We start from the raw sequence: 19,328 nt of genomic DNA, 5'->3' as shown, positions 1-19,328 counted from the left end.
GACTGAGTTATGGTCAATCAACCGGACGTAGGTCTATAAACTGCTAGACCAAAGCGCGAGTCTAACTATTTCCGTCATAACTCTCAAAATACTAGGACTTTTTCATCTCTGTTTCTTCCGTTTTAGATTACACTTCAACTCCTTCGAAATGGAATAAATTTCAATGAATTCCGGGTTGAATTGAGTGAGTTATGGTCATTCAATCGGAGGTATGTCTGCAAACTGCTAGACCAAAGCGCGAATCTAAGTATTTCCATCATAACTCTCAAAATTAAAGTAGTTTTTCATCTCCGTTTCTTCCGTTTTAAACTACACTTCGACTACTTCGAAATGCAACAAATTTCATTGAATTACATGTTCAATTGAGTGAGTTGTGGTCATTAAATCGGAGGTAGGTCTGTAAACTGCTAGGCGAAAGCGCGAGTCTAACGATTTCTATCATAACTCTTAAAATACTTGGAGTTTTTCGTCTCCGTTCCTTTCGTTTTCAGCTACTCTTCGACATCTTCCAAATGGCATGAATTTGAATAAATTCCGAGTCGAATTGAGTGACTTATGGTCAAGGAATCGGAAGCAGGTCTGTAAACTGCTAGACCAAAGCGCGAGTCTAACTATTTCCATCATAACTCTTAAGATACATGGAATTTTTCATCTCTGTTTCTTTCGTTTTCAACTACACTTCCACACCTTCAAAATGGCATGAATTTGAATCAATTTCGAGTTGAATTGAGTAAGTTATGGTCAATCAATTGCAGGTTGGTCTGTAAACTGCTAGACCAAAGTGCGAGTGTAACAATTTCCACCTTAAATCTCAAAATACTTGGTTTTTTTATCTCCGTTTCTTCTGTTTTAAACTACACTTCGACTCCTTCGAAATGGAACAAAGTTCAATGAATTCCGAGTTGAATTTTAGTAACTTATGGTCATTCAATCGGAGGTAGGTCTCTAAACTGCTAGGCGAAAACACGAGTCTAACTATTTCCACCATAACTCTCAAAATACTTGGAGTTTTCATCTCCGTTTCTTCCGTTTTCAGCTACACTTTCGACTCCTTCGTAATGGAACGAATTTCAATGAATTCCGAGTTGAATTGAGTGGGTTATGGTCATTCAATCGGAGGTAGGTCAGTAAACTGCTAGGCGAAAGCGCGAGTCTAACTATTTCCATCGTAACTCTTAAAATACTTAGAGTTTTTCATCTCCGTTTCTTATGTTTTCAACTACCTTCGACATCTTCGAAACGGCATGAATTTGACTAAATTCCGAGTTGAATTGACAGAGTTATGGTCAATCAATCGGAGGTAGGTCTGTAAACTACTACACTAAACTGCGAGTCTAACAATTTCCATCATAACTCCTGAAATACTCGGCTTTTTTAACCTCCGTTTCTTTCTTTTTAAACTACACTTCTACTCATTCGAAATGGAACAAATTTCAATTAATTCCGGGTTGAATTGAGTGAGTTATGGTCATTCAATCGGAGATAGGTCTGTAAACTGCTAGGCGAAAGGGTGAGTCTAACTATTTCCGTCATAACTCTTAAAATACTTGGAGTTTTTCATCTCCGTTTCTAATGTTTTCAACTACACTTCGACATCTTCGAAATGGCATGAATTTGACTCAATTCCGAGTTGAATTGACTGAGTTATGGTCAATCAACCGGACGTAGGTCTATAAACTGCTAGACCAAAGCGCGACTCTAACTATTTCCGTCATAACTCTCAAAATACTAGGACTTTTTCATCTCTGTTTCTTCCGTTTTAGACTACACTTTGACTCCTTCGAAATGGAATAAATTTCAATGAATTCCGGGTTGAATTGAGTGAGTTATGGTCATTCAATCGGAGGTATGTCTGCAAACTGCTAGACCAAAGCGCGAGTCTAACTATTTCCATCATAACTCTTAAGATACTTGGAATTTTTCATCTCTGTTTCTTTCATTTTCAACTACACTTCCACACCTTCAAAATGGCATGAATTTGAATCAATTCCGAGTTAAATTGAGTAAGTTATTGTCAATCAATTACAGGTTGGTCTGTAAACTGCTAGACCAAAGTGCGAGTGTAACTATTTCCACCATAACTCTCAGAATACTTGTTTTTTTCATCTCCGTTTCTTCCGTTTTAAACTACAGTTCGAGTCCTTCGAAATGGAACAAATTTCAATGAATTCCGAGTTGAATTGAGTGAGTTATGGTCATTGACTCGGAGGTAGGTCTGTAAACTGCTAGGCGAAAGCGCGAGTCTAACTATGTCCATCATAACTCTTAAATTACTTGGAGTTTTTCATCTCCATTTCCAACTACACTTCGACATCTTCGCAATGCCATGAATTTGATTCAATTCTGAGTTGAATTGAGTGAGTTATGGTCAATCAATCCGAGGTAGGTCTGTAAACTCCTAGACCAAAGTGCGAGTCTAACTATTTACACCATAACTCTCAAAATACTTGGCTTTTTGCATCTCCGTTTCTTCCGTTATAAACTACACTTCGACTCCTTCGAAATGGAACAAATTTCAATGAAATCCGAGTTGAATTTAGTGACTTATGGTCATTCAATCGGAGGTAGGTCTGTAAACTGCTCGGCGAAAACACGAGTCTAAATATTTCCACCATAACTCTCAAAATACTTGGAGTTTTCTTCTCCGTTTCTTCCGTTTTCAGCTACACTTTCGACTCCTTCGTAATGGAACGAATTTCAATGAATTCCGAGTTGAATTGAGTGGGTTATGGTCATTCAATCGGAGGTAGGTCAGTAAACTGCTAGGCGAAAGCGCGAGTTTAACTATTTCCATCGTAACTCTTAAAATACTTGGAGTTTTTCATCTCCGTTTCTTATGTTTTCAACTACACTTCGACATCTTCGAAACGGCATGAATTTGACTAAATTCCGAGTTGAATTGACAGAGTTATGGTCAATCAATCGGAGGTAGGTCTGTAAACTGCTACACTAAAGTGCGAGTCTAACTATTTCCATCATAACTCCCGAAATACTCGGCTTTTTTAACCTCCGTTTCTTTCTTTTTAAACTATACTTCTACTCATTCGAAATGGAACAAATTTCAATTAATTCCGGGTTGAATTGAGTGAGTTATGGTCATTCAATCGGAGATAGGTCTGTAAACTGCTAGGCGAAAGGGCGAGTCTAACTATTTCCGTCATAACTCTTAAAATACTTGGAGTTTTTAATCTCCGTTTCTAATGTTTTCAACTACACTTCGACATCTTCGAAATGGCATTAATTTGACTCAATTCCGAGTTGAATTGACTGAGTTATGGTCAATCAACCGGACGTAGGTCTATAAACTGCTAGACCAAAGCGCGAGTCTAACTATTTCCGTCATAACTCTCAAAATACTAGGACTTTTTCATCTCTGTTTCTTCCGTTTTAGAATACACTTCGACTCCTTCGAAATGGAATAAATTTCAATGAATTCCGGGTTGAATTGAGTGAGTTATGGTCATTCAATCGGAGGTATGTCTGCAAACTGCTAGACCAAAGCGCGAATCTAACTATTTCCATCATAACTCTCAAAATACAAGTAGTTTTTCATCTCCGTTTCTTCCGTTTTAAACTACACTTCGACTCTTTCGAAATGCAACAAATTTCATTGAATTACATGTTCAATTGAGTGAGTTGTGGTCATTAAATCGGAGGTAGGTCTGTAAACTGCTAGGCGAAAGCGCGAGTCTAACTATTTCTATCATAACTCTTAAAATACTTGGAGTTTTTCGTCTCCGTTTCTTTCGTTTTCAGCTACTCTTCGACATCTTCCAAATGGCATGAATTTGAATAAATTCCGAGTCGAATTGAGTGACTTATGGTCAATGAATCGGAAGCAGGTCTGTAAACTGCTAGACCAAAGCGCGAGTCTAACTATTTTCATCATAACTCTTAAGATACTTGGAATTTTTCATCTCTGTTTCTTTCGTTTTCAACTACACTTCCACACCTTCAAAATGGCATGAATTTGAATCAATTCCGAGTTAAATTGAGTAAGTTATGGTCAATCAATTGCAGGTTGGTCTGTAAACTGCTAGACCAAAGTGCGAGTGTAACTATTTCCACCATAACTCTCAGAATACTTGCTTTTTTCATCTCCGTTTCTTCCGTTTTAAACTACAGTTCGAGTCCTTCGAAATGGAACAAATTTCAATGAATTCCGAGTTGAATTGAGTGAGTTATGGTCATTGACTCGGAGGTAGGTCTGTAAACTGTTAGGCGAAAGCGCGAGTCTAACTATGTCCATCATAACTCTTAAATTACTTGGAGTTTTTCATCTCCATTTCCAACTACACTTCGACATCTTCGCAATGCCATGAATTTGATTCAATTCTGAGTTGAATTGAGTGAGTTATGGTCAATCAATCGGAGGTAGGTCTGTAAACTCCAAGACCAAAGTGCGAGTCTAACTATTTCCACCATAACTCTCAAAATACTTGGCTTTTTGCATCTCCGTTTCTTCCGTTTTAAACTACACTTCGACTCGTTCGAAATGGAACAAATTTCAATGAAATCCGGGTTGAATTGAGTGAGTTATGGTCATTCAATCGGAGGTAGGTCTGTAAACTGCTAGGCGAAAGCAAGAGTCCAACTATTTCCATCATAACTCTTAAAATACTTGGAGTGTTTCATCTCCGTTTCTTCCGTTTTCAACTTCACTTCGACATCTTCGAAATTGCATGAATTTGAATCAATTTCGAGTTGAATTGAGTGAGTTATAGTCAATCAATCGGAGGTATGTCTGTAAACTGCTAGACCAAAGTGCCTAGACCAAAGTGCGAGTCTAACAATTTCCACCATAAATCTCAAAATACTTGGTTTTTTTTATCTCCGTTTCTTCTGTTTTAAACTACACTTCGACTCCTTCGAAATGGAACAAAGTTCAATGAATTCCGAGTTGAATTTTAGTGACTTATGGTCATTCAATCGGAGGTAGGTCTGTAAACTGCTAGGCGAAAACGCGAGTCTAACTATTTCCACCATAACTCTCAAAATACTTGGAGTTTTCATCTCCGTTTCTTCCGTTTTCCGCTACACTTTCGACTCCTTCGTAATGGAACGAATTTCAATGAATTCCGAGTTGAATTGAGTGAGTTGTGGTCATTAAATCGGAGGTAAGTCAGTAAACTGCTAGGCGAAAGCGCGAGTCTAACTATTTCCATCGTAACTCTTAAAATACTTGGAGTTTTTCGTCTCCGTTTCTTTCGTTTTCAGCTACTCTTCGACATCTTCCAAATGGCATGAATTTGAATAAATTCCGAGTCGAATTGAGTGACTTATGGTGAATGAATCGGAAGCAGGTCTGTAAACTGCTAGACCAAAGCGCGAGTCTAACTATTTCCATCATAACTCTTAAGATACTTGGAATTTTTCATCTCTGTTTCTTTCGTTTTCAACTACACTTCCACACCTTCAAAATGGCATGAATTTGAATCAATTCCGAGTTAAATTGAGTAAGTTATGGTCAATCAATTGCAGGTTGGTCTGTAAACTGCTAGACCAAAGTGCGAGTCTAACTATTTCCACCATAACTCCCAAAATATTTGGCTTTTTTCATCTCCGTTTCTTCCGTTTTAAACTACAGTTCGAGTCCTTCAAAATGGAACAAATTTCAATGAATTCCGAGTTGAATTGAGTGAGTTATGGTCATTGACTCGGAGGTATGTCTGTAAACTGCTAGGCGAAAGCGCGAGTCTAACTATGTCCATCATAACTCTTAAATTACTTGGAGTTTTTCATCTCCATTTCCAACTACACTTCGACATCTTCGCAATGCCATGAATTTGATTCAATTCTGAGTTGAATTGAGTGAGTTATGGTCAATCAATCGGAGGTAGGTCTGTAAATTCCTAGACCAAAGTGCGAGTCTAACTATTTCCACCATAATTCTCAAAATACTTGGCTTTTTGCATCTCCGTTTCTTCCGTTATAAACTACACTTCGACTCCTTCGAAATGGAACAAATTTCAATGAAATCCGAGTTGAATTTAGTGACTTATGGTCATTCAATCGGAGGTAGGTCTGTAAACTGCTAGGCGAAAACACGAGTCTAACTATTTCCACCATAACTCTCAAAATACTTGGAGTTTTCATCTCCGTTTCTTCCGTTTTCAGCTACACTTTCGACTCCTTCGTAATGGAACGAATTTCAATGAATTCCGAGTTGAATTGAGTGGGTTATGGTCATTCAATCGGAGGTAGGTCAGTAAACTGCTAGGCGAAAGCGCGAGTCTAACTATTTCCATCGTAACTCTTAAAATAGTTGGAGTTTTTCATCTCCGTTTCTTATGTTTTCAACTACACTTCGACATCTTCGAAACGGCATGAATTTGACTAAATTCCGAGTTGAATTGACAGAGTTATGGTCAATCAATTGCAGGTTGGTCTGTAAACTGCTAGACCAAAGTGCGAGTGTAACTATTTCCACCATAACTCTCAGAATACTTGCTTTTTTCATCTCCGTTTCTTCCGTTTTAAACTACAGTTCGAGTCCGTCGAAATGGAACAAATTTCAATGAATTCCGAGTTGAATTGAGTGAGTTATGGTCATTGACTCGGAGGTAGGTCTGTAAACTGCTAGGCGAAAGCGCGAGTCTAACTATGTCCATCATAACTCTTAAATTACTTGGAATTTTTCATCTCCATTTCCAACTACACTTCGACATCTTCGCAATGCCATGAATTTGATTCAATTCTGAGTTGAATTGAGTGAGTTATGGTCAATCAATCGGAGGTAGGTCTGTAAACTCCAAGACCAAAGTGCGAGTCTAACTATTTCCACCATAACTCTCAAAATACTTGGCTTTTTGCATCTCCGTTTCTTCCGTTTTAAACTACACTTCGACTCCTTCGAAATGGAACAAATTTCAATGAAATCCGGGTTGAATTGAGTGAGTTATGGTCATTCAATCGGAGGTAGGTCTGTAAACTGCTAGGCGAAACCAAGAGTCCAACTATTTCCATCATAACTCTTAAAATACTTGGAGTGTTTCATCTCCGTTTCTGCCGTTTTCAACTTCACTTCGACATCTTCGAAATTGCATGAATTTGAATCAATTTCGAGTTGAATTGAGTGAGTTATAGTCAATCAATCGGAGGTATGTCTGTAAACTGCTAGACCAAAGTGCGAGTCTAACAATTTCCACCATAAATCTCAAAATACTTGGTTTTTTTTATCTCCGTTTCTTCTGTTTTAAACTACACTTCGACTCCTTCGAAATGGAACAAAGTTCAATGAATTCCGAGTTGAATTTTAGTGACTTATGGTCATTCAATCGGAGGTAGGTCTGTAAACTGCTAGGCGAAAACGCGAGTCTAACTATTTCCACCATAACTCTCAAAATACTTGGAGTTTTCATCTCCGTTTCTTCCGTTTTCCGCTACACTTTCGACTCCTTCGTAATGGAACGAATTTCAATGAATTCCGAGTTGAATTGAGTGAGTTGTGGTCATTAAATCGGAGGTAAGTCAGTAAACTGCTAGGCGAAAGCGCGAGTCTAACTATTTTCATCGTAACTCTTAAAATACTTGGAGTTTTTCGTCTCCGTTTCTTTCGTTTTCAGCTACTCTTCGACATCTTCCAAATGGCATGAATTTGAATAAATTCCGAGTCGAATTGAGTGACTTATGGTGAATGAATCGGAAGCAGGTCTGTAAACTGCTAGACCAAAGCGCGAGTCTAACTATTTCCATCATAACTCTTAAGATACTTGGAATTTTTCATCTCTGTTTCTTTCGTTTTCAACTACACTTCCACACCTTCAAAATGGCATGAATTTGAATCAATTCCGAGTTAAATTGAGTAAGTTATGGTCAATCAATTGCAGGTTGGTCTGTAAACTGCTAGACCAAAGTGCGAGTCTAACTATTTCCACCATAACTCCCAAAATATTTGGCTTTTTTCATCTCCGTTTCTTCCGTTTTAAACTACAGTTCGAGTCCTTCAAAATGGAACAAATTTCAATGAATTCCGAGTTGAATTGAGTGAGTTATGGTCATTGACTCGGAGGTATGTCTGTAAACTGCTAGGCGAAAGCGCGAGTCTAACTATGTCCATCATAACTCTTAAATTACTTGGAGTTTTTCATCTCCATTTCCAACTACACTTCGACATCTTCGCAATGCCATGAATTTGATTCAATTCTGAGTTGAATTGAGTGAGTTATGGTCAATCAATCGGAGGTAGGTCTGTAAATTCCTAGACCAAAGTGCGAGTCTAACTATTTCCACCATAATTCTCAAAATACTTGGCTTTTTGCATCTCCGTTTCTTCCGTTATAAACTACACTTCGACTCCTTCGAAATGGAACAAATTTCAATGAAATCCGAGTTGAATTTAGTGACTTATGGTCATTCAATCGGAGGTAGGTCTGTAAACTGCTAGGCGAAAACACGAGTCTAACTATTTCCACCATAACTCTCAAAATACTTGGAGTTTTCATCTCCGTTTCTTCCGTTTTCAGCTACACTTTCGACTCCTTCGTAATGGAACGAATTTCAATGAATTCCGAGTTGAATTGAGTGGGTTATGGTCATTCAATCGGAGGTAGGTCAGTAAACTGCTAGGCGAAAGCGCGAGTCTAACTATTTCCATCGTAACTCTTAAAATAGTTGGAGTTTTTCATCTCCGTTTCTTATGTTTTCAACTACACTTCGACATCTTCGAAACGGCATGAATTTGACTAAATTCCGAGTTGAATTGACAGAGTTATGGTCAATCAATTGCAGGTTGGTCTGTAAACTGCTAGACCAAAGTGCGAGTGTAACTATTTCCACCATAACTCTCAGAATACTTGCTTTTTTCATCTCCGTTTCTTCCGTTTTAAACTACAGTTCGAGTCCTTCGAAATGGAACAAATTTCAATGAATTCCGAGTTGAATTGAGTGAGTTATGGTCATTGACTCGGAGGTAGGTCTGTAAACTGCTAGGCGAAAGCGCGAGTCTAACTATGTCCATCATAACTCTTAAATTACTTGGAGTTTTTCATCTCCATTTCCAACTACACTTCGACATCTTCGCAATGCCATGAATTTGATTCAATTCTGAGTTGAATTGAGTGAGTTATGGTCAATCAATCGGAGGTAGGTCTGTAAACTCCAAGACCAAAGTGCGAGTCTAACTATTTCCACCATAACTCTCAAAATACTTGGCTTTTTGCATCTCCGTTTCTTCCGTTTTAAACTACACTTCGACTCGTTCGAAATGGAACAAATTTCAATGAAATCCGGGTTGAATTGAGTGAGTTATGGTCATTCAATCGGAGGTAGGTCTGTAAACTGCTAGGCGAAACCAAGAGTCCAACTATTTCCATCATAACTCTTAAAATACTTGGAGTGTTTCATCTCCGTTTCTTCCGTTTTCAACTTCACTTCGACATCTTCGAAATTGCATGAATTTGAATCAATTTCGAGTTGAATTGAGTGAGTTATAGTCAATCAATCGGAGGTATGTCTGTAAACTGCTAGACCAAAGTGCGAGTCTAACAATTTCCACCATAAATCTCAAAATACTTGGTTTTTTTTATCTCCGTTTCTTCTGTTTTAAACTACACTTCGACTCCTTCGAAATGGAACAAAGTTCAATGAATTCCGAGTTGAATTTTAGTGACTTATGGTCATTCAATCGGAGGTAGGTCTGTAAACTGCTAGGCGAAAACGCGAGTCTAACTATTTCCACCATAACTCTTAAAATACTTGGAGTTTTCATCTCCGTTTCTTCCGTTTTCCGCTACACTTTCGACTCCTTCGTAATGGAACGAATTTCAATGAATTCCGAGTTGAATTGAGTGAGTTGTGGTCATTAAATCGGAGGTAAGTCAGTAAACTGCTAGGCGAAAGCGCGAGTCTAACTATTTTCATCGTAACTCTTAAAATACTTGGAGTTTTTCGTCTCCGTTTCTTTCGTTTTCAGCTACTCTTCGACATCTTCCAAATGGCATGAATTTGAATAAATTCCGAGTCGAATTGAGTGACTTATGGTGAATGAATCGGAAGCAGGTCTGTAAACTGCTAGACCAAAGCGCGAGTCTAACTATTTCCATCATAACTCTTAAGATACTTGGAATTTTTCATCTCTGTTTCTTTCGTTTTCAACTACACTTCCACACCTTCAAAATGGCATGAATTTGAATCAATTCCGAGTTAAATTGAGTAAGTTATGGTCAATCAATTGCAGGTTGGTCTGTAAACTGCTAGACCAAAGTGCGAGTCTAACTATTTCCACCATAACTCCCAAAATATTTGGCTTTTTTCATCTCCGTTTCTTCCGTTTTAAACTACAGTTCGAGTCCTTCAAAATGGAACAAATTTCAATGAATTCCGAGTTGAATTGAGTGAGTTATGGTCATTGACTCGGAGGTATGTCTGTAAACTGCTAGGCGAAAGCGCGAGTCTAACTATGTCCATCATAACTCTTAAATTACTTGGAGTTTTTCATCTCCATTTCCAACTACACTTCGACATCTTCGCAATGCCATGAATTTGATTCAATTCTGAGTTGAATTGAGTGAGTTATGGTCAATCAATCGGAGGTAGGTCTGTAAATTCCTAGACCAAAGTGCGAGTCTAACTATTTCCACCATAACTCTCAAAATACTTGGCTTTTTGCATCTCCGTTTCTTCCGTTATAAACTACACTTCGACTCCTTCGAAATGGAACAAATTTCAATGAAATCCGAGTTGAATTTAGTGACTTATGGTCATTCAATCGGAGGTAGGTCTGTAAACTGCTAGGCGAAAACACGAGTCTAACTATTTCCACCATAACTCTCAAAATACTTGGAGTTTTCATCTCCGTTTCTTCCGTTTTCAGCTACACTTTCGACTCCTTCGTAATGGAACGAATTTCAATGAATTCCGAGTTGAATTGAGTGGGTTATGGTCATTCAATCGGAGGTAGGTCAGTAAACTGCTAGGCGAAAGCGCGAGTCTAACTATTTCCATCGTAACTCTTAAAATACTTGGAGTTTTTCATCTCCGTTTCTTATGTTTTCAACTACACTTCGACATCTTCGAAACGGCATGAATTTGACTAAATTCCGAGTTGAATTGACAGAGTTATGGTCAATCAATCGGAGGTAGGTCTGTAAACTGCTACACTAAAGTGCGAGTCTAACTATTTCCATCATAACTCCTGAAATACTTGGCTTTTTTAACCTCCGTTTCTTTCTTTTTAAACTACACTTCTACTCATTCGAAATGGAACAAATTTCAATTAATTCCGGGTTGAATTGAGTGAGTTATGGTCATTCAATCGGAGATAGGTCTGTAAACTGCTAGGCGAAAGGGCGAGTCTAACTATTTCTGTCATAACTCTTAAAATACTTGGAGTTTTTCATCTCCGTTTCTAATGTTTTCAACTACACTTCGACATCTTCGAAATGGCATGAATTTGACTCAATTCCGAGTTGAATTGACTGAGTTATGGTCAATCAACCGGACGTAGGTCTATAAACTGCTAGACCAAAGCGCGAGTCTAACTATTTCCGTCATAACTCTCAAAATACTAGGACTTTTTCATCTCTGTTTCTTCCGTTTTAGAATACACTTCGACTCCTTCGAAATGGAATAAATTTCAATGAATTCCGGGTTGAATTGAGTGAGTTATGGTCATTCAATCGGAGGTATGTCTGCAAACTGCTAGACCAAAGCGCGAATCTAACTATTTCCATCATAACTCTCAAAATACAAGTAGTTTTTCATCTCCGTTTCTTCCGTTTTAAACTACACTTCGACTCTTTCGAAATGCAACAAATTTCATTGAATTACATGTTCAATTGAGTGAGTTGTGGTCATTAAATCGGAGGTAGGTCTGTAAACTGCTAGGCGAAAGCGCGAGTCTAACTATTTCTATCATAACTCTTAAAATACTTGGAGTTTTTCGTCTCCGTTTCTTTCGTTTTCAGCTACTCTTCGACATCTTCCAAATGGCATGAATTTGAATAAATTCCGAGTCGAATTGAGTGACTTATGGTCAATGAATCGGAAGCAGGTCTGTAAACTGCTAGACCAAAGCGCAAGTCTAACTATTTCCATTATAACTCTTAAGATACATGGAATTTTTCATCTCTGTTTCTTTCGTTTTCAACTACACTTCCACACCTTCAAAATGGCATGAATTTGAATCAATTCCGAGTTAAATTGAGTAAGTTATGGTCAATCAATTGCAGGTTGGTCTGTAAACTGCTAGACCAAAGTGCGAGTGTAACTATTTCCACCATAACTCTCAGAATACTTGCTTTTTTCATCTCCGTTTCTTCCGTTTTAAACTACAGTTCGAGTCCTTCGAAATGGAACAAATTTCAATGAATTCCGAGTTGAATTGAGTGAGTTATGGTCATTGACTCGGAGGTAGGTCTGTAAACTGCTAGGCGAAAGCGCGAGTCTAACTATGTCCATCATAACTCTTAAATTACTTGGAGTTTTTCATCTCCATTTCCAACTACACTTCGACATCTTCGCAATGCCATGAATTTGATTCAATTCTGAGTTGAATTGAGTGAGTTATGGTCAATCAATCGGAGGTAGGTCTGTAAACTCCAAGACCAAAGTGCGAGTCTAACTATTTCCACCATAACTCTCAAAATACTTGGCTTTTTGCATCTTCGTTTCTTCCGTTTTAAACTACACTTCGACTCCTTCGAAATGGAACAAATTTCAATGAAATCCGGGTTGAATTGAGTGAGTTATGGTCATTCAATCGGAGGTAGGTCTGTAAACTGCTAGGCGAAAGCAAGAGTCCAACTATTTCCATCATAACTCTTAAAATACTTGGAGTGTTTCATCTCCGTTTCTTCCGTTTTCAACTTCACTTCGACATCTTCGAAATTGCATGAATTTGAATCAATTTCGAGTTGAATTGAGTGAGTTATAGTCAATCAATCGGAGGTATGTCTGTAAACTGCTAGACCAAAGTGCGAGTCTAACAATTTCCACCATAAATCTCAAAATACTTGGTTTTTTTTATCTCCGTTTCTTCTGTTTTAAACTACACTTCGACTCCTTCGAAATGGAACAAAGTTCAATGAATTCCGAGTTGAATTTTAGTGACTTATGGTCATTCAATCGGAGGTAGGTCTGTAAACTGCTAGGCGAAAACGCGAGTCTAACTATTTCCACCATAACTCTCAAAATACTTGGAGTTTTCATCTCCGTTTCTTCCGTTTTCCGCTACACTTTCGACTCCTTCGTAATGGAACGAATTTCAATGAATTCCGAGTTGAATTGAGTGAGTTGTGGTCATTAAATCGGAGGTAAGTCAGTAAACTGCTAGGCGAAAGCGCGAGTCTAACTATTTCCATCGTAACTCTTAAAATACTTGGAGTTTTTCGTCTCCGTTTCTTTCGTTTTCAGCTACTCTTCGACATCTTTCAAATGGCATGAATTTGAATAAATTCCGAGTCGAATTGAGTGACTTATGGTGAATGAATCGGAAGCAGGTCTGTAAACTGCTAGACCAAAGCGCGAGTCTAACTATTTCCATCATAACTCTTAAGATACTTGGAATTTTTCATCTCTGTTTCTTTCGTTTTCAACTACACTTCCACACCTTCAAAATGGCATGAATTTGAATCAATTCCGAGTTAAATTGAGTAAGTTATGGTCAATCAATTGCAGGTTGGTCTGTAAACTGCTAGACCAAAGTGCGAGTCTAACTATTTCCACCATAACTCCCAAAATACTTGGCTTTTTTCATCTCCGTTTCTTCTGTTTTAAACTACAGTTCGAGTCCTTCAAAATGGAACAAATTTCAATGAATTCCGAGTTGAATTGAGTGAGTTATGGTCATTGACTCGGAGGTATGTCTGTAAACTGCTAGGCGAAAGCGCGAGTCTAACTATGTCCATCATAACTCTTAAATTACTTGGAGTTTTTCATCTCCATTTCCAACTACACTTCGACATCTTCGCAATGCCATGAATTTGATTCAATTCTGAGTTGAATTGAGTGAGTTATGGTCAATCAATCGGAGGTAGGTCTGTAAATTCCTAGACCAAAGTGCGAGTCTAACTATTTCCACCATAACTCTCAAAATACTTGGCTTTTTGCATCTCCGTTTCTTCCGTTATAAACTACACTTCGACTCCTTCGAAATGGAACAAATTTCAATGAAATCCGAGTTGAATTTAGTGACTTATGGTCATTCAATCGGAGGTAGGTCTGTAAACTGCTAGGCGAAAACACGAGTCTAACTATTTCCACCATAACTCTCAAAATACTTGGAGTTTTCATCTCCGTTTCTTCCGTTTTCAGCTACACTTTCGACTCCTTCGTAATGGAACGAATTTCAATGAATTCCGAGTTGAATTGAGTGGGTTATGGTCATTCAGTCGGAGGTAGGTCAGTAAACTGCTAGGCGAAAGCGCGAGTCTAACTATTTCCATCGTAACTCTTAAAATACTTGGAGTTTTTCATCTCCGTTTCTTATGTTTTCAACTACACTTCGACATCTTCGAAACGGCATGAATTTGACTAAATTCCGAGTTGAATTGACAGAGTTATGGTCAATCAATCGGAGGTAGGTCTGTAAACTGCTACACTAAAGTGCGAGTCTAACTATTTCCATCATAACTCCCGAAATACTTGGCTTTTTTAACCTCCGTTTCTTTCTTTTTAAACTACACTTCTACTCATTCGAAATGGAACAAATTTCAATTAATTCCGGGTTGAATTGAGTGAGTTATGGTCATTCAATCGGAGATAGGTCTGTAAACTGCTAGGCGAAAGGGCGAGTCTAACTATTTCCGTCATAACTCTTAAAATACTTGGAGTTTTTCATCTCCGTTTCTAATGTTTTCAACTACACTTCGACATCTTCGAAATGGCATGAATTTGACTCAATTCCGAGTTGAATTGACTGAGTTATGGTCAATCAACCGGACGTAGGTCTATAAACTGCTAGACCAAAGCGCGAGTCTAACTATTTCCGTCATAACTCTCAAAATACTAGGACTTTTTCATCTCTGTTTCTTCCGTTTTAGAATACACTTCGACTCCTTCGAAATGGAATAAATTTCAATGAATTCCGGGTTGAATTGAGTGAGTTATGGTCATTCAATCGGAGGTATGTCTGCAAACTGCTAGACCAAAGCGCGAATCTAACTATTTCCATCATAACTCTCAAAATACAAGTAGTTTTTCATCTCCGTTTCTTCCGTTTTAAACTACACTTCGACTCTTTCGAAATGCAACAAATTTCATTGAATTACATGTTCAATTGAGTGAGTTGTGGTCATTAAATCGGAGGTAGGTCTGTAAACTGCTAGGCGAAAGCGCGAGTCTAACTATTTCTATCATAACTCTTAAAATACTTGGAGTTTTTCGTCTCCGTTTCTTTCGTTTTCAGCTACTCTTCGACATCTTCCAAATGGCATGAATTTGAATAAATTCCGAGTCGAATTGAGTGACTTATGGTCAATGAATCGGAAGCAGGTCTGTAAACTGCTAGACCAAAGCGCGAGTCTAACTATTTCCATCATAACTCTTAAGATACATGGAATTTTTCATCTCTGTTTCTTTCGTTTTCAACTACACTTCCACACCTTCAAAATGGCATGAATTTGAATCAATTCCGAGTTAAATTGAGTAAGTTATGGTCAAATCAATTGCAGGTTGGTCTGTAAACTGCTAGACCAAAGTGCGAGTGTAACTATTTCCACCATAACTCTCAGAATACTTGCTTTTTTCATCTCCGTTTCTTCCGTTTTAAACTACAGTTCGAGTCCTTCGAAATGGAACAAATTTCAATGAATTCCGAGTTGAATTGAGTGAGTTATGGTCATTGACTCGGAGGTAGGTCTGTAAACTGCTAGGCGAAAGCGCGAGTCTAACTATGTCCATCATAACTCTTAAATTAAATGGAGTTTTTCATCTCCATTTCCAACTACACTTCGACATCTTCGCAATGCCATGAATTTGATTCAATTCTGAGTTGAATTGAGTGAGTTATGGTCAATCAATCGGAGGTAGGTCTGTAAACTCCAAGACCAAAGTGCGAGTCTAACTATTTCCACCATAACTCTCAAAATACTTGGCTTTTTGCATCTTCGTTTCTTCCGTTTTAAACTACACTTCGACTCCTTCGAAATGGAACAAATTTCAATGAAATCCGGGTTAAATTGAGTGAGTTATGGTCATTCAATCGGAGGTAGGTCTGTAAACTGCTAGGCGAAAGCAAGAGTCCAACTATTTCCATCATAACTCTTAAAATACTTGGAGTGTTTCATCTCCGTTTCTTCCGTTTTCAACTTCACTTCGACATCTTCGAAATTGCATGAATTTGAATCAATTTCGAGTTGAATTGAGTGAGTTATAGTCAATCAATCGGAGGTATGTCTGTAAACTGCTAGACCAAAGTGCGAGTCTAACAATTTCCACCATAAATCTCAAAATACTTGGTTTTTTTTATCTCCGTTTCTTCTGTTTTAAACTACACTTCGACTCCTTCGAAATGGAACAAAGTTCAATGAATTCCGAGTTGAATTTTAGTGACTTATGGTCATTCAATCGGAGGTAGGTCTGTAAACTGCTAGGCGAAAACGCGAGTCTAACTATTTCCACCATAACTCTCAAAATACTTGGAGTTTTCATCTCCGTTTCTTCCGTTTTCCGCTACACTTTCGACTCCTTCGTAATGGAACGAATTTCAATGAATTCCGAGTTGAATTGAGTGAGTTGTGGTCATTAAATCGGAGGTAAGTCAGTAAACTGCTAGGCGAAAGCGCGAGTCTAACTATTTCCATCGTAACTCTTAAAATACTTGGAGTTTTTCGTCTCCGTTTCTTTCGTTTTCAGCTACTCTTCGACATCTTCCAAATGGCATGAATTTGAATAAATTCCGAGTCGAATTGAGTGACTTATGGTGAATGAATCGGAAGCAGGTCTGTAAACTGCTAGACCAAAGCGCGAGTCTAACTATTTCCATCATAACTCTTAAGATACTTGGAATTTTTCATCTCTGTTTCTTTCGTTTTCAACTACACTTCCACACCTTCAAAATGGCATGAATTTGAATCAATTCCGAGTTAAATTGAGTAAGTTATGGTCAATCAATTGCAGGTTGGTCTGTAAACTGCTAGACCAAAGTGCGAGTCTAACTATTTCCACCATAACTCCCAAAATACTTGGCTTTTTTCATCTCCGTTTCTTCTGTTTTAAACTACAGTTCGAGTCCTTCAAAATGGAACAAATTTCAATGAATTCCGAGTTGAATTGAGTGAGTTATGGTCATTGACTCGGAGGTATGTCTGTAAACTGCTAGGCGAAAGCGCGAGTCTAACTATGTCCATCATAACTCTTAAATTACTTGGAGTTTTTCATCTCCATTTCCAACTACACTTCGACATCTTCGCAATGCCATGAATTTGATTCAATTCTGAGTTGAATTGAGTGAGTTATGGTCAATCAATCGGAGGTAGGTCTGTAAATTCCTAGACCAAAGTGCGAGTCTAACTATTTCCACCATAACTCTCAAAATACTTGGCTTTTTGCATCTCCGTTTCTTCCGTTATAAACTACACTTCGACTCCTTCGAAATGGAACAAATTTCAATGAAATCCGAGTTGAATTTAGTGACTTATGGTCATTCAATCGGAGGTAGGTCTGTAAACTGCTAGGCGAAAACACGAGTCTAACTATTTCCACCATAACTCTCAAAATACTTGGAGTTTTCATCTCCGTTTCTTCCGTTTTCAGCTACACTTTCGACTCCTTCGTAATGGAACGAATTTCAATGAATTCCGAGTTGAATTGAGTGGGTTATGGTCATTCAGTCGGAGGTAGGTCAGTAAACTGCTAGGCGAAAGCGCGAGTCTAACTATTTCCATCGTAACTCTTAAAATACTTGGAGTTTTTCATCTCCGTTTCTTATGTTTTCAACTACACTTCGACATCTTCGAAACGGCATGAATTTGACTAAATTCCGAGTTGAATTGACAGAGTTATGGTCAATCAATCGGAGGTAGGTCTGTAAACTGCTACACTAAAGTGCGAGTCTAACTATTTCCATCATAACTCCCGAAATACTTGGCTTTTTTAACCTCCGTTTCTTTCTTTTTAAACTACACTTCTACTCATTCGAAATGGAACAAATTTCAATTAATTCCGGGTTGAATTGAGTGAGTTATGGTCATTCAATCGGAGATAGGTCTGTAAACTGCTAGGCGAAAGGGCGAGTCTAACTATTTCCGTCATAACTCTTAAAATACTTGGAGTTTTTCATCTCCGTTTCTAATGTTTTCAACTACACTTCGACATCTTCGAAATGGCATGAATTTGACTCAATTCCGAGTTGAATTGACTGAGTTATGGTCAATCAACCGGACGTAGGTCTATAAACTGCTAGACCAAAGCGCGAGTCTAACTATTTCCGTCATAACTCTCAAAATACTAGGACTTTTTCATCTCTGTTTCTTCCGTTTTAGAATACACTTCGACTCCTTCGAAATGGAATAAATTTCAATGAATTCCGGGTTGAATTGAGTGAGTTATGGTCATTCAATCGGAGGTATGTCTGCAAACTGCTAGACCAAAGCGCGAATCTAACTATTTCCATCATAACTCTCAAAATACAAGTAGTTTTTCATCTCCGTTTCTTCCGTTTTAAACTACACTTCGACTCTTTCGAAATGCAACAAATTTCATTGAATTACATGTTCAATTGAGTGAGTTGTGGTCATTAAATCGGAGGTAGGTCTGTAAACTGCTAGGCGAAAGCGCGAGTCTAACTATTTCTATCATAACTCTTAAAATACTTGGAGTTTTTCGTCTCCGTTTCTTTCGTTTTCAGCTACTCTTCGACATCTTCCAAATGGCATGAATTTGAATAAATTCCGAGTCGAATTGAGTGACTTATGGTCAATGAATCGGAAGCAGGTCTGTAAACTGCTAGACCAAAGCGCGAGTCTAACTATTTCCATCATAACTCTTAAGATACATGGAATTTTTCATCTCTGTTTCTTTCGTTTTCAACTACACTTCCACACCTTCAAAATGGCATGAATTTGAATCAATTCCGAGTTAAATTGAGTAAGTTATGGTCAATCAATTGCAGGTTGGTCTGTAAACTGCTAGACCAAAGTGCGAGTGTAACTATTTCCACCATAACTCTCAGAATACTTGCTTTTTTCATCTCCGTTTCTTCCGTTTTAAACTACAGTTCGAGTCCTTCGAAATGGAACAAATTTCAATGAATTCCGAGTTGAATTGAGTGAGTTATGGTCATTGACTCGGAGGTAGGTCTGTAAACTGCTAGGCGAAAGCGCGAGTCTAACTATGTCCATCATAACTCTTAAATTAAATGGAGTTTTTCATCTCCATTTCCAACTACA

Source organism: Tasmannia lanceolata, unplaced genomic scaffold, assembly GCF_043159265.1.
Source record: "Tasmannia lanceolata isolate RefF3 unplaced genomic scaffold, GAP_Taslan_0.1 ptg000018l, whole genome shotgun sequence".
Lineage (NCBI taxonomy): Eukaryota > Viridiplantae > Streptophyta > Magnoliopsida > Canellales > Winteraceae > Tasmannia > Tasmannia lanceolata.
This window is presented reverse-complemented; position numbering follows the sequence as displayed.